The sequence below is a fragment of the Haliaeetus leucocephalus genome, unplaced genomic scaffold, assembly GCF_000737465.1.
Source record: "Haliaeetus leucocephalus isolate CR32 unplaced genomic scaffold, Haliaeetus_leucocephalus-4.0 Scaffold992, whole genome shotgun sequence".
NCBI lineage: Eukaryota > Metazoa > Chordata > Aves > Accipitriformes > Accipitridae > Haliaeetus > Haliaeetus leucocephalus.
The window spans coordinates 2,381,096-2,395,876 of record NW_010973428.1 but is presented as its reverse complement, the minus strand read 5'-3'; the positions used below and the strand labels follow the sequence as shown (position 1 = coordinate 2,395,876).

The following is a 14,781-nucleotide window of genomic DNA, read 5'->3' as shown; positions in this document are numbered from 1 at the left end:
TACATCGGCCGGGACGGTACGGGGACACCTGCTGCCTGGCTCTGGATGCGGTGGCTGTCTCATTTCCAGCCTGTAGTTGCAGAGCAGCCAGCCAAGGACGGTGGTATCTCCCCCCCCCAGCAGCTCTGGGCTGGGCAGGAGAGCCCGGGACCTAACGTCACCCGCAGCTCCTGGTGAGTTTTAGTGTGCAGCTAAACAAACTGGAAAGATCTGCTTAACCTGGAGCAAGGAAAAGATCTCTGAGCCTGGTCTGAAGACCCTGTGCAGGCCTCTCTCTCTTCGTGGGCTGCCGAAGGTGCGTGGCTCGCAGGGTGCATGGTCGCAGAGTAGCGGCGGGGTGGGTTTTTGAAGGAGGCTGAGGGCAGAGCAGCTGTGCTGGCAGGTACCCGTGTATCCACTGCTGTCTCTTTTCCCATGACGTGCTGTGCCTGTCCAGGTTAAGCCTGGGATCACTCTCCTGGAAGTGGATTTGTAGTAGCGCTCCTCTGTGGCAGTGGGAAATGGAGGGGGAACTGCATCTGCTGGCCCTGGGGCTGCCTGCTGGCAAGTGAGAGGGGAAGGAGGGAAGGGAGCAGGGGAGTTTGTGTGCTGGTGGCATGGGCATCATCCATCGGAAATGTCACAGCCTCTGAGGAAAAGTGCTAGCTGTTGAGCACAGGCAGGCTTTTGCTTCTCTGACTGTGTAATGTCTAAAGTGATTCTACGGGAGTCTGCAACTTCACTGAAAATTTTGGATGTAACATCCATGCAGCTTTTCTTCGTTCGCAGTCCCACACCAATGCGCTGTAAAACCACGCCAATTTCTGAACAAACCCAAATGTCTTGGCATAGCGCTGCGCAGAGCTCTGTGTGCTTCCCAGCTACGGACCTCTGGAGCGCACCAAAACCTGCTGGAGTGGGAACGCTGTGCTCTTAACCCCAGAGCAGCTCTACAGGACTGGGTGTGGGCTGCATGTGTGCTCCTTGTCCCTGGTGGTATGCTGGCCATGCTGGGTGGGCACCACTTTCCTTCTCCTGTCTAGAGAGTAGTTTATAAGCCACTGAACCCGGACTGTGCCCTGAACAAGTGCAGTCTCAGGCAGGAGGGCTGGTGGGTGCTGGAGTCCTTTCTCAGGGGGGGTAAAAGCTATTGCTGAGTGCCTTTGCTGCCCTTGACCCTGCTTTCTCATCTTCTAGCTGTGTTTGAAATGGTCCCTTCCCATCCTCCTTTCCTCCTCGCCTTTCCAGCACACAGTCTGTCCAGGTGACCTGTCCCAAACTCACTCTGCACTTTGGAGCCTTTGCCCAAGTGCCGTGTCTGGGAGACGGGGAGGCTGCCTTGGCTCAGCAGAGGGCCTCCAACAAAGGAAATGAAAGAGTCCTTCAATTTTTGTCCAGGGAAAGAAAGAAAAGATTTTTTTCCCAGTGAGGGTCTGGCATTGGGCTGGTGCTGTCATTGATGGTGCTTCTCTTTATCAAAATGGAACGTCTGCCCGGGATTGCTGTGGGCAGCCTCTCAGGCCAAGGAAGCGTAAGAGAAGAGCGTTGTGCTAGAGCCAGCCTAGGGGCAGATCCCATTTGTGTATTGCCAAGAGAGGTTTTTGTTGCTTGCTGCCAGAACCCGTGTGTGGAAGGATGGATACTGGCGGCGGAAGGCAGTCCTCCTGTAGAAACCCTCCTTGGTTGCTTTTATACAAACAATATTCAAGCACCACCTGTGGCTGGTGGAAGAAATTTGGGAAGGAACCCAAACAGAACCCAGCAGAAGAGGCTGTGCTCACAGCGAGAGCCTTTCTGACAGCAGCACTAACTCTCATTTTCCCTCCTTGTCTAGACTGTGTGACATAACAGAGAAAGCAGAAGGGTCTCCAAGGGAATTTTCCACTTCATTTAGCTCTAAGGAATGTACCTTCTCAGTTATGTAGGACAATGCTGTAATGGTCTTAACTGTATAGCTCTGTACCAGCCTCTGGGTGTGTCAGAGGTATGAAAGCCCTTGTGCCGTCCAAGTCTGTAATTCCAGCTCTTCAGACAGCACATGCATTGAGGCTGGCTGCACATGTGGTTAAGAAGATGCTTTCAGAAGCTGATCTATACAGAAAGAAAATAGAGGGGGTCTGAGTAGATTGTGCAGCAGAACAAAGATGTGGTATGCTTCTCTCTGCCAGCAGAGGGAATGGGATCTTGTCTGTATGATCCAGTGTGTTGAGTGGGCATTCATATGCCCTAAAAATACAGCTCCTTCCTCAGACACACTCAGTGCTCAAGTGTCACTGATATTTCTCATGCAGGACACTGAAATGGGAAAAGTGCCTTCTGAGTCTCAAGATAACTGAGGCCGGACTTCATGTCTGCACTAAGTTGTGTGTAGCTATCTGCAGGTGCTCTGTTGTCTTCAGTTCAATGAAGCGAAGCGGTATTTTCAGCAGGCTCAGTTTCTGCTGCGTGTCCAGGACCTGGACCCATGGTTTCTCCAGGGAGAAGCTGTGTCACCCAGCTCTCTCCATCACTGGGGAAGTGCTCCGGTGTGTGGCTAAGGTGGCATTGGGATGTGCTGGCATCAGGTATTGGGTCTCTCAAATTTACACTGCTGCAGCTCAGGTATAACCAGGAACCTTTCCTGACCAAAGACCTCCAGAGTGAGCCTGTGTTTAGTAGTCTGAGCGTGATCCCAAATATTCAAAAACCTGCAGCCAAACTGGTACCTTTTTTTTTCTTTTTAGTTTTGCGATGTTAGGAGCTTGTTTAACTGGAGTTACCTGTCTTCATAAATTAGTATTCCTTAACTCCCCCCTCACCTGCCCAAGCGAACTGTCCATAACTAGGTGCATGCATGTATCACGGGAACATTTACCACTTGTTGCTCGTGTGATTTCTGCTGGGGGGAAGGAGGGAGCACAGATGTTTAGCTATGCCTCCTGTAGACAGCTAACGCACTAAGCAGGTGAAGTGCTCACTTCTCCAGACGGAATGGCGTAGACATCGATGTGCCTTCATCTCGGGAAGCTCTGTGCTGCTCTTTTCTCCCTGAAGTCGCAAGCGTACTGCACTCTTGTGCAGCCTTGAGAGGGCAGTCCCAGCCCTGCAGACGCTGCGCTGATCCCTCAGGCAGGTACAAGCACTCCCTGTTGTGCCTTTCTCATCCCCAAATCGCCACTCGTCTTTTCTGTTTTACGGCCCCGTGAAGCAGCAACGGTTTCACTGGTGTGTTGCACTACAGGATTGCTTTTATTCCTTGAGCGCAGTTGAAATTTTATTTGCGTGGAACTATGAGTGTTTTCCTTATTCCCCAAGATGAGAGATTGCTTCGCCTCTGCAGCCCATACCCCTGCCCAGCACGGGAGGGAGGGATGAACCGCTGGGTTGTGAGGCAGTGAAATCCAGAGGGGAGCAGCAGATCTTGAAGCTGGGGAGATCCTTTCCCTCTGGCTCATGAGGAGCCCAAGTATTCTGCTTCCATGTGGGCTGAGAACTTGCATTGAGGCTATGTTTGCACTGACACCACAGCCTCTGAGGAGTGGTATGGCTTACGTTTTCCAGGCAATAGAGGAGTGATGGGTCTCTTGAAGAAATGGGAGGTCGTCTGGAAGATCCTTTGCTATGCGTGACCCAGTATAAAGCCTTTGAAATCACGTTTATATTTTCTTATACGTGTTTGCTATACTGCCGCTTATTCTGCTGTGCTGTTGGCTGCAAAACCTACAGTGTGTGTCGAATGTTCACAAACTGCAGTGCCAAAATAAGCACTGCCAAGATCAAGACAGTGGCTTAAAAAGCACAAGATTTAAAAAAAAAAGAACTGCTGAGATCTTTTGCTTTGCTGTCTGTTCTCTGAGTCTCGGGACACACGTTTCTAAGCGTTCCTCCACACCCTGGATGTCTAGGGATTTAGAGGGACAGTATGGTTTAGTCTGCATCTGTGCTGCCTGCCTCTTACCAAAGAGGCATTTAGACGAGCGAGGGGATTTTGCCCTGACTCTGTACCTGGCGAGATGGACTCCTGATGCTCTGATCCTAGCTCTTGCATTTATTCCTACTTGCAGGCACCAGCAGCATTTGCCTGCAGCACCTCTGTAGTTGGATTCATTTCCTTTGGGGGCATACAAGCACCTGGAAAGTGTCAGGTTTCCCTGGTTCCTCTAAACTTTAGACAAGCTTGTAATGAAAAGGAGCTTTTTCTATGGCAGACCACACGGTTGAGTGCTTAACTACTATACTGGTAGCAGAGTTAACAAGAGCAACATCAAACTGTTTACACGGCAGCCCCTTCATTGCATGGTCTTGTCTTGCCTGGGGAGGTGGGAGGTTGTGCTGAGAGCTCCTGTGCCTGTGGTCCCCAGCAAGACCTGTACAGGCTGCTGAGCTCCCTCTGCCTCCTTCATCCTGGAGCAGATCCTGGTACCCACCTCTCTCCAGACCTCTCGTCCTGTGTCCTGCCCCCCTAAGGCACGTGGCTTCTGGGTTTCTGGCGCGCATAGCTCTGCAGACGCTGATTCCTCCTCCCTGGTTCCCTGGGACTGCTCTCTGGGATGTAATGTAAGGTCTTCTCTCTTCCTCTGCCCCTCAGAGTTTCTGCAAATGTATGTTCAAGCTTCAGCGTGTTTTGTACCAATCACAGCGTTTTCAGGACGGTTAAAATCTGTGTAGGTTCTATCATACACTTCCTGAGCAGCAGTCACCCTGCCTCACTCTCATCGAACGCATAACCCCTGGCCCGCTGTTAGCCCTTCACAAATTACATCTGTGCTGTGGGACGCAGGAGCTCTTCCCGCGTGCCGGGTCGGGGTGCGTACCCTGGCTGTGTCACACCCCGTGCTGAAATCAGTCTGCGCCTGTGACTCCATTTCGGTGTAGGTGCTTGCATTTGGCAGAGTTGGTCTATACTTAAAGCAAATAGCCCCAACGAGTGGAGAAACAAGGAAAGGTGGAAGAAAGACCCAAGTCATGTAGAAGCTGCGTGCTCTAAACAGAGAGCTTTTCCTAAACAGAGGTAATATTGTTAGTTGCATCAGATGAAATACTGAAATCCTGTTACAAGGAAGGCGGTCCAAGCTGCTTCTCGCCCTGGAAGAAAACCTAAAAGGTACATCCAAATTTAACTATGTACGTATTAGAAAACAATCTGGAGAAGTGTGTGTTTTAAATCACCCCTCTTCAGTGAGTAACTTGATCATCAAATCAGCTCTTCATTAAACAGAGTAAATTACTCTTTGAGGACTGTGGAGTGTGTTCATATTTCATTGTTCCAGTGCAGCTATTTCACTATTACTCAGTCATCAAGTCCTCTTGGGCATCTTGCAATGGTCCCAGTTCCAGCAAATCTTTCCGACTGTTGTATTTCTCTGGCATTAAACTGATTGTTTTTCCACTGGCGGAGTCGGTTGTTCTTAATATATACATCTGCTGTAAAATAAGAGGCAACTCTTCAAATGGTTATTTGTCATCATGTTTACTCTATAGTTGGCTGCAATATTTTGGCTGAAACTTTTTTTGGGGAGAAAGTGCAGAACTGCTGGAGCTGCAATGTTAGTTTTTCCTCATCTCTAAAAAGAAGACCAAAATAAGAGAAATTGAATAGACAATATAATTAGTTGTGGTACTCTGCAATGAAGTGCTTTATCCCTCCTCTCAGAGTGGCATCCTTGGAAGGGCGTACACCGTGGGAAGGGCTTTACTTGGTAACGGGCAACAACTACTGAGTTTACCTTAAAACTCCCGCAACAGCAAGCAGCAGATGTGACTGGCAAACCATTCTGCCGTGGCTGGTGGCTCACAACACCCAGCTCCCAGCCCGAGCCCTGCCACCCACCTGGCCAGCCCTCGCAGACTCCCCAGATGCTCCCACTGCCGAAGGAGGGGAGCGTGGGAGCAGGACCCCATGCCCACCCCTGCTGCCCCTCCGGCAGCATCAGAAGCAGCGAGCCCTGGGCGTTTGCCCTCTGGTCTCTGCTCTCCTGTAGCAGACGTAGCCGGGCTTCGTGTTTTCAGCCTTGGGAAGACAGCATTTAGTTTTGCCTGTGCTGCTGAGGTCCTTGGGCCAGAGCATCGCAGCATGAAGGCTGCGGCCAGATAGTTGGAGGGCTGGATTTAGATGCTGTTATTCCTGCTTGGTAGTGTCTTGCTTCACATGGCAGCCCCACTGAAATACCTAACAGCATCAGAATCCATCCCTGCATGAACAGTTGAGCTGCACTTTCACGTAATCTGAATGCCTTTCCCTTTCATCACCTTTTGAAGCCATGCCGAGTTTGGTGACATAATTGTGTGGTCTTTAGCATCGTATGCTTTGCAGATGGCCCCGCAGCTCACGCACGGAGAGGCTGTAGCAGCATGAAGCCAACAGCGGTCCAGGGACTTGGCAGAAGGCTTGCCGGACTTTGCAGGAGTGGGTGCTGTGGGTTATTTGTTCGCAGCCTTACCGTCTGCGTCAGCTGAGCTTCGCGTCGCCTTCTCTCCTCCCTGTGCTGTCGGTTTGACGTTTCTGGTCTCCCAAAGTAAATGTATTATGAACAATTTAAGAGTGAATGGCAGTGATGGAAAGGCTCCATCTGGCTCGGCTGGACTGAGACTTCAGCCTGATTTCAGGTTGCCTATATTTTTAATATACATATTTGGTAAGTGTCTGAGGTCTTATTATTGGGGAGGCGGGCTGGCGATCACAAGACCTGGTTACGTTCATAGGTCCGGGACAAACTTTTCAAGTGACATCTCACCTTTTCTGGGCTCCATTGGCCCTGTTTTAAAAATGAATTGAATGTTTTTTCCCACACTGTGGTGCTGGAGAACTGCCCAATCTAAGCCGCTGTTCTCTTCTACTTGAAGCTTTTGAAACAAGAAGTAATGACTGAAATCTTTTGTGAGATGCTCAGTGGTATCTCTGCAGGGTTTTATCAAACCTCAGTAAGAGACTGTTTGTTTTGTACTGTCATCGCACATAGCATCCCTGCAAAGCAGTGAGCTGACTGTCCCCTGAGGTGGACAGGGGTGCGTGGGCTCAAGTTCCCCCCTGAGACTCAGGACATGGGTTCTGATGTCGTCCCTGCTGTAGACTCCCTCTTGTCTATTGTGTATTGGGCTGTGATTTGTGATACGCTTAAATACACGCTTATCTGCTGTGTGTGGTGGTACTCCCTGAAATCACTGGACACTGGTGAAGGAAGTACATGCATGCTATTTTGCTGGATCGAACCTGCAAAGTGATGTGCCTTGGTGTCTGCCCCTCCAGTCTGGGGATGTTAATCCAGCTGCACCACAGATTGGTGCTTGAGGATAAATTTGGCTGGGTGATCAGGTGACGTTTCTCTGGTGAAAGAGACAGTGAGCACAGGTGTGGAAAGCCTGAAAATGTGGAGTATGCCAGCTTTCCATTTATTCCAGTCAGTGAACTTCAGAGTCTGCTTGGGACTGTTTAGAAAGTGGTTTTTAATTCCTGCTTTTTATTGATCTCTGTGTTCCTTAACTTGTTTGTTTTGCGATTGAAATTATTTACTATCGATCTAGATGCTTGCTATGTTGTAGGATCTTAGGGCAGCTTTGGTGATGCTGGAGCCCTTCTCCTGAGTCTCAGGCCCAAAGCTGTATGTAAGCAGAGGAGAGGGGAAGAGCTGCCCTTGGAGCGCATGGCTGTAAAGACCTGAATATCTTTTCCTACCACGATGACCCACCAAGAAGGTTCTGAATGGCATCCATCCCTTGAAGTATCTGGTGCTTGCAGACACAGAAGAAATTGCTTTATTCCCAAAGAAACAAAGCCCACAGAAAATGAAATTAAACAGAAAAATAAGCTCTTCTGTGATGGCACAGCAACTGTATTGAAAACCTAGAAAGTCTAAACCTTAAACAGCAGTATTAGCAAGCCAAATTTTCTTGTCAGATGTGTATAGTAATGTACTTTTTTGTTTGCAATGTGATGATTGCTGTGCCAGGGCACCGAGTTCCTGCTCTTCACTCTTAATGGCTACCATAAGTCAAGCTGGTCCTCCAAGAACACGAGTGCATGCTTAAATTGGTGCCAGGGGACTGACCGCTCAGCAGGCACTGCATGCGTCTTCATGAAAGCCCTTCTTGGTCAGGGGCAGAGCTGCTGGGTTTCAGTTGCTGAGTGCAAGGTAATACCTGTTTGTTGCCATGACATGTCTTGGACCATACGTGCTCCTCAGCCGCCCTCCCAGCAGTTCAGTCCCCAGTGCAGGACGTGTCATGCCCTTGGAAGTGCCGATTGCTGAGGGCCAGACACCTCTGCAAACACACTCGCTTCTCTCCTCTGCTAAAACAGTTTATTTAAATTACCCTTGGGGAGGGATGATGAGTGGTGTGAGACATTGTGGGGTTCTGGTCATGTTTGGTACCACGCTGTGCAGGTCGGGCTGGAAACCTGCAGCTAATGATGCGACAGGGGAATGGGAATGAGTGTTAAAACCTTGGAGGGCTGGAAATAGATTTCAGACCACCACTTCAGAAAAGTTAAAAGAGAATGGCTTTGTACTGGCTTAGGTCTTTCCTTGTGGTGGTGGCAAGCCAGCTGTCCCACGTTGTGCTAGCACAGGGCAGAGGCAGCTGTGCAGGAAGGCTGGTGTGGGAATGGAGGGAAGGAACCATCCATCTATGTGTCAGCAGAGGGCAGGGAGAAGGAAATATAACAAAAAACAAGTTTGGTTTTTTTTTCCTAGCACCAGCAGGGAGAGAGGAAGGATGTCAGCCCAGTGGAGAGAGCTGAAGTGAGAGCTCAGATAATGTTGGACCCCAGGGTCTGGTGGGGTAAGCATCAGAGTAACTGATGAGTTAGTATGGATGTTTCTGGAAGAAGATGGTGTGCCTGAAGAGAGGGGGGATTATTTTTAGCATGTTTCCACCATTCTACCTGTTGCTTCCCTTGGGGGAAACAATTTTTTTCTTAAGACCAGAGCCTTGCAGAACAAGCTGCTAATAATTGCAGTTAAGGGTGGCAGAAGCAGACCCTATGAAGCCAAACATAAGAGCCTCCATAAAATTAGCCATAGGGTTTGCAAGGTTTTTGGCAATGAGAAAGGAACCATTTGGCTTTTTCAGCAAGAGAGCCTCTTGCAAATATATATTTTAAGCTGTTTGTGCTGTAAAAATATATATATTTTTTTTTAATTTCATTATCACTACAAGCAGTCCCTGTAAAAACTGAGAAGGCAAACAGTGAAACTTTGAAATGTCTGTAGAAGCTTTTGAGCAATTTGGGGCCCCTTTCTGTGGAAGGAAATCATTGTGTTTCAGGAAGCTTTGATGCTTTAACAAAATGTTTGTGCTACTGAACGGTAGCAGATGGCCAACCCAGAAGACAGTAGCGAGTTGCTTAAGCTACTTGTAAAGCAGTGCAAATTTCTTTGCCTTGCTAGTAGCGGCCATATGTTATTGTCATAGAAGTAAGGGTTGGTTTTCAGCAGGAGCTCATTACAGGGACTGTTGGTGATGGGATGTTCAGAGCTCACAAGCAAAGCGGGCAATGCCAAATGGGTGTTTTGGTATTTGAAAGCTTCATTCCTCTGAACTGCACCAGTGCCAGCTCAGTGTCAGAGCATCACCTAGCAGCAGTCAGAGAGTGTACCGTACATCCTTTCACTCCACCCCTCCTTCCAAATCTCCCACTTTGGGTGTTCAAACAAGGATACATGAATAACACAAAATATGAGTCCATGCACATTGGTGATGTATGGTTCTGGCAGGCTGCTAGCTATGGCATGTTAAAGACTCTGGAAGTCTGTCATGGTCCTTCTTGAGACTTGCTCTCCTTATTTTTGCAGAGAGTTTGTTGACTTGAAGGGTTGATTTTCTTCCCCAGATGTCCCTCTTGCTGTATATCCCACTGGTCAGGGATGCTCTGTGCTGCATGGGGAGAAGCCGCAAGTTTTGCACCTCAACTTTGGGGGCCAAACCGTCAGCTGCTTTGTAGATATTTGTATTTTCAGTTCTAGATATCCCTGGGCTAAATCAAGGAAGATGGCATGGATTCTCTTTTACAAACCTGCAGAGCTGTGAGTGCATCTTTTCAATACGTTCAGCTGCTTTTCAAGGGCATTAATTGGGTAAAATCTTTGCTGACCATCCCAGCTAGTAGTTGACAGACTGTGATGTGTAAACTGATGTGGTGATTGCAAGCGGCTGCTGCCATTTGCCTCGGTCATGTCTGCTCAGCTATGATAGGACTAGTTATAATGTGTAACACAACCCAGGGCTTTGCATGAAGGCATCGCTTTGAATATGACTGCAGAAGTTTGCTATTTGAAAATGAAATGAAATAAGAAGGTCATTTATCAGTAATGAAGATCTGTGCCTATCCATTTCTTATCTGAGCCCAACCTAGTGCAGAGCTCCTAAGAATAGTGATAATACTATTCTGGCCATTTCCTTGGCATGTGTTTTATCTAGTACCTAGGAGTTTTGCACTTTGGGAGACTTGGAGTGTGTGCTGCCAGCTTCCCTTTCCAGGGTACAAAGCTATGGGTGTACTTTTTGGAAGATCTTTTACAATAAGTAATGTGGAATAAAGTTATTTAGAAGAATCAGGGCTGGTGTTATTTCAAGACATGAATTGTGAACACGTTTATATTACAGGTAGATAAATAATGTTTTAGTGTTTTTTATTTGCGTTTTTCATGAAGAAGAAGAAGCAAAGACTGTGTTATTTTAGGACTTTTTTTTCCAATCTCTGTAAAGAAACTTAATCTCTGAGAGCTGCTAATGAAAGAGCAGAGACTAATGTTGAGCCAGCGTTTTGTTCTTAGCAAACCTGTACTTTGGGAATCTCTCAAACTTTTCTGATTTATGAAAGGTTTGCAATGTAAAATAAAAATGGAGAGTTTTAACTTTTTTTTTCCTTCAATACATGATGAAGCTTGAATTCCTACACGCTGACTTTGTGAGTCTCAGGCATTTTTGGCAGTTTCTAGTGGAAAGTTGAATGTGCACTTCAACTAGAGATGGAATGGAAAGACTTTACATAAATATGTGAATCTCTAGTAGATTAAAAAATCTGTGCTACTTTACAGGGTAAGGGAGCAGGTTTAAATATATTGAGGTGGTTTTGGAGAGAGGTGTAAACCAACACCCCCCACATACAAGTAATCCAGAGCCCTTAAGGAGGATGATTTGGTGAAGTCTGTGATATGCATAAAGGAATGAACCAAAAGCAGAGCCACGCCATCTAGCTTGCCAACACTTGGATCCAAAGCTAATCTTTGCTTCAGAAATGTCTCACTGACCCTTTTTTCCTTTTTCTTTTTTTTTTTTTCTTCTGTGTGTGAAAATCACAGTTTCTGGGATTTTCAAAATCCCAGGTATCTAAAGAGCAGTTGAAGACATGAGTTTTTGGCTAATTGTGGCTTGGTTAACACTTGTCACTGTTTCCACAAATGACTGATGTAATCCATTTGGTGGGTGTTAAAGTGCCCAAGATGAATGGGTTTTTCAGAGGCTCTGTAGAGTGGGGATGTGAATGTGAAGGTGGCTGAGAGTTGTCAGTTCCCCCCCACAACCCGACAGTACAGAGAAGGTTAGCATTTGTCTCCTGCTTTGACGATCTGCCATAAAACATCCCAGCAGCCAAGAGTTGCATGAGGTTTGGAAGGAAATTATGTGTTTGAATAGGAGTATTTCATTAAAAATACAATTCACAGATAAAGTGAATAATATGAACTAAGCATATAAAGCTTTGTGCTTTATGGATGTGGGTAACCACTTCTTGATGAGGTTGGAGTGAAAGCTGGTGCAGAAAGAGAACTGCACTGCCTGCTGTGACTTTCCATAAGCTTAGTCCATATCTCCCATCAGGATAATTACGCACAGTATTTTCTTCAGCCTTTGAACGAGCAGGGCCCTATTCTTCACTTGACTGCCTCTGTAACGTGCCACTGATTTTAATGAGATTGCACTAACTTGAAAGCAGAGCAATGGAGTGAAGATTTAGGTTCATAAGAAGTAATCCAGGTGCACAGCATAAAGATGCCGCCACGGTTTAGTTAGCCTCCTAATGAGCAGTGCAATTTTAGTAGGTGTGTTTTCCTCCTTGGAGATCTATGGCCATGCCTGCAGGAAGCAGGACAGAGGTTGGCTCACAGGAGCACATGCTTTGGCTCTGACTTGTGTCCCCTGCCAACCCACTTCAAAGCTAGCTCGGGCTGCTGGGATGCGGGGAGGGGAGCAGTGGTGGAGGGGATGCATGACAGCCTAGAAACAATACTCTCTTTTTTTTTTTTTTTAACTACCTTGCCTTTGGGCATCCTCTGAGGCCCACCTAGAGGGGAATAGGCTGGTTCATCTGCAAGCCATCCGTACAGGGGTGAGAATAAACATGGGTAGGCTGCAATGCAGTGACTCCCAGACCCAGGTCCAACGTCCAGATGGGGCAGAGCGGCATCATGCAAGCTCCATGCTGGTGTCAGTGCTGGAAAGAAGGGTGTCTGTGGCCTTGTGGTCATGCCCAGCTGGGTTACCCTTCCTGTCTCGCCATACCTGTGTGGGCATCAGCTGTGCTTGGAGAAGCAGCAGCTGTGGCTGGTTGCATCTTCAACTTAAAGCTCTGCGTATGTTCCCTTGTGTGGAAGTCTCTAAAGAAAGCTTTCCCTTGGCGGCAGCTTCACAGAATATGAGAAAGCCACTGAGATTAAGTCGGTCTGAGCAGTTTTTTTGTCTTATTCCATGTTTTTATGAAACCATCAGAAATTTCAGATAAACGGAGCAGTGCTAGCAGATGATCTCATTTCTTCCTACCACCATGGTGGGTTTTACCATGTGCATTTGTACCAGGGGTCAATTCTTTCTCGTAGAAACACATGTACAGATTATGGCTCAGAAGTGGCAGCTCTCAGCTTGGGAATCCGTATATTTTACAAGAGGGATAATATCCATCCTGGCACAAGCTTTGTGTTGGTGCCTTTTTTGCTGTTGTTGTGCCTTCCAGTAGCCCCGCACCCCCGACAGCCTTTGAACTGTTTGGGGGATGAGCAGCAGACTGGGACACCGGAGGGCAAAGGGGAGCCGTGCTTTCCAGGAGCTTGCGGTGGAAGGGCCTGTTGAAACCCATGGGTTTGCCCTGGACACCAGTGACGGATGGATCCTGCCCATGCAGGCAGATATACCTACACATGTGTGCCCTTGGGTCTGCCCAAGGAGCCGTGGAGTCGCTCAGGGGGATCCTGCTGCCTCGGGAATCTCCCAGGGGATCCTTTCTTCTCCTACCTTCTCCTCCTGCACTCAGAGACAGCGATGTGGTGGGCTTAAAGCCACTTTCTCGCCACGAAGGAAAGCATTACCTCTTGTGATACCAACGGGCTGCTTTAACGTTGTTTAAACTGTGCATCTGGGGCCAATGCAGTTAAAGGCCCTGGGCTTTGTAGAGGCAGCTGTGAGAAGTGCGTAAGGATGGTGCACGCGTGCAGGTGGAAGTCAGGGGTGTCCCAGGAGAGACGTGGCTTCCAAGGATTCAGCACCGTGTGGCAGGTTTCTCTTCTGTGGTGTCCACGACTTCTCTTCAATGGACGGTGTATTTTCAATGCATGCATAAAAAAGCAGCATGAGTCAGGTGGCCCTGATTTTAAAGAGGAGACTAACTAAAATTTTAGGTCTGTTAGGTTTGTGGCAATGTTATGTTTGCTCTTTACTTTCCTGACATGGTTTTGAGGTGCTGTAAGCTTCATTTTAGACTGTCAGAAACACAGAAGTTACCTCACTTTTGAGTAAATAAAGAGTGTGAATATGAAAACAAGAACAAACTGGAGGTGCAAATGATGTGGGGACTACAGTCATGAACACAGTGTGGAAAGCCAGAAGCTTTGAAGGGGTGCATTTTCTTCCAGACAATGTCTTGCCACAGCATGAGTTGCTTGGTGTGGGTTCATGTTCTGATTTCTTAGGCAGGTTTCCTTCCCATCACTGCACTTCTGACCAGGGCTAGAGAACAGGCTATACAAGGATTATCTAGAGGAAAACAAGCTCAGTTAACTTTATCCTGTGCTTTTGTCACATTTGTGATTGCAGTCAGATTAAATTCAGACCGCACCACTTAAAACACCCTTAGGCTCTGATTTATCTAAGAAACAGGGCTTAAGATGTTGTAAGTTGATATTTGTGCTATTTCTCCAATTGAATATCCACCAAAGCCAAGGAATGTGAGTTTCTTGCCCGCTAGGAAAGGTCTGAGCCTCACCGGAGCCGCCAGCCGAGACAGCCGTGAGTCCTGCAGGGCGATGCAGTGTCAGCACTGGGAAACCTCAGGTGCATCTCGGGGGACAAGCACTAGTATTCCCTCCTTCCTAAGGACGAGGGACTGAAGGGATGTGTGTGGAGGAATCTGTTGGGATCAATGGCTTTATCAGGCCTGTTGACAGCTCATGCTACTCCTTTTTGTCATATGGATGGTGTAAAAGAAATAAGTTAGCTTTGCTATGAACTTGCTTTTCTGTTAAATCAGTGAGTCCCCTTCTTGCAAACCAAATTTCCAGTGATAGGCATGATAAAGGAGAGGTTCCCACTGAAGCCAGGGAGCTTTGGGTCAAACCTGGAGTACCACAGAGGCCCAGTCCCTCCTTACCCACTTCCATTTTTAAGCCCAGAAAAGGTTAGACTTAAAGTCAGTAAACAAAGAGTGAAAGGATACCTGCATATACATTTGAAACTCACTCAAGTATTAAAGATTTGACATGTATTTGTTATCAAAAGCTTAAAGGCTGTAAACCTAATTCTGCTGATGGTGCCACCTAATCCAGCTGTGCTCTCGTCCTGCCACTGTTCGCTGGACTCTGGAGGAACAGCCCGTGTCAGAGTTGTGGCTCTGTCCTG

At 47.6% G+C, this 14,781-nt stretch overlaps 1 protein-coding gene across 1 annotated transcript in view; it reads left to right on the top strand.

Moving 5' to 3' along the window:
• FNDC1 (fibronectin type III domain containing 1) overlaps positions 1-14,781 on the top strand; it is a 74,773-nt gene that overhangs the window by 1,833 nt on the left and 58,159 nt on the right. The gene's annotated exons all lie outside the window — the stretch shown is intronic.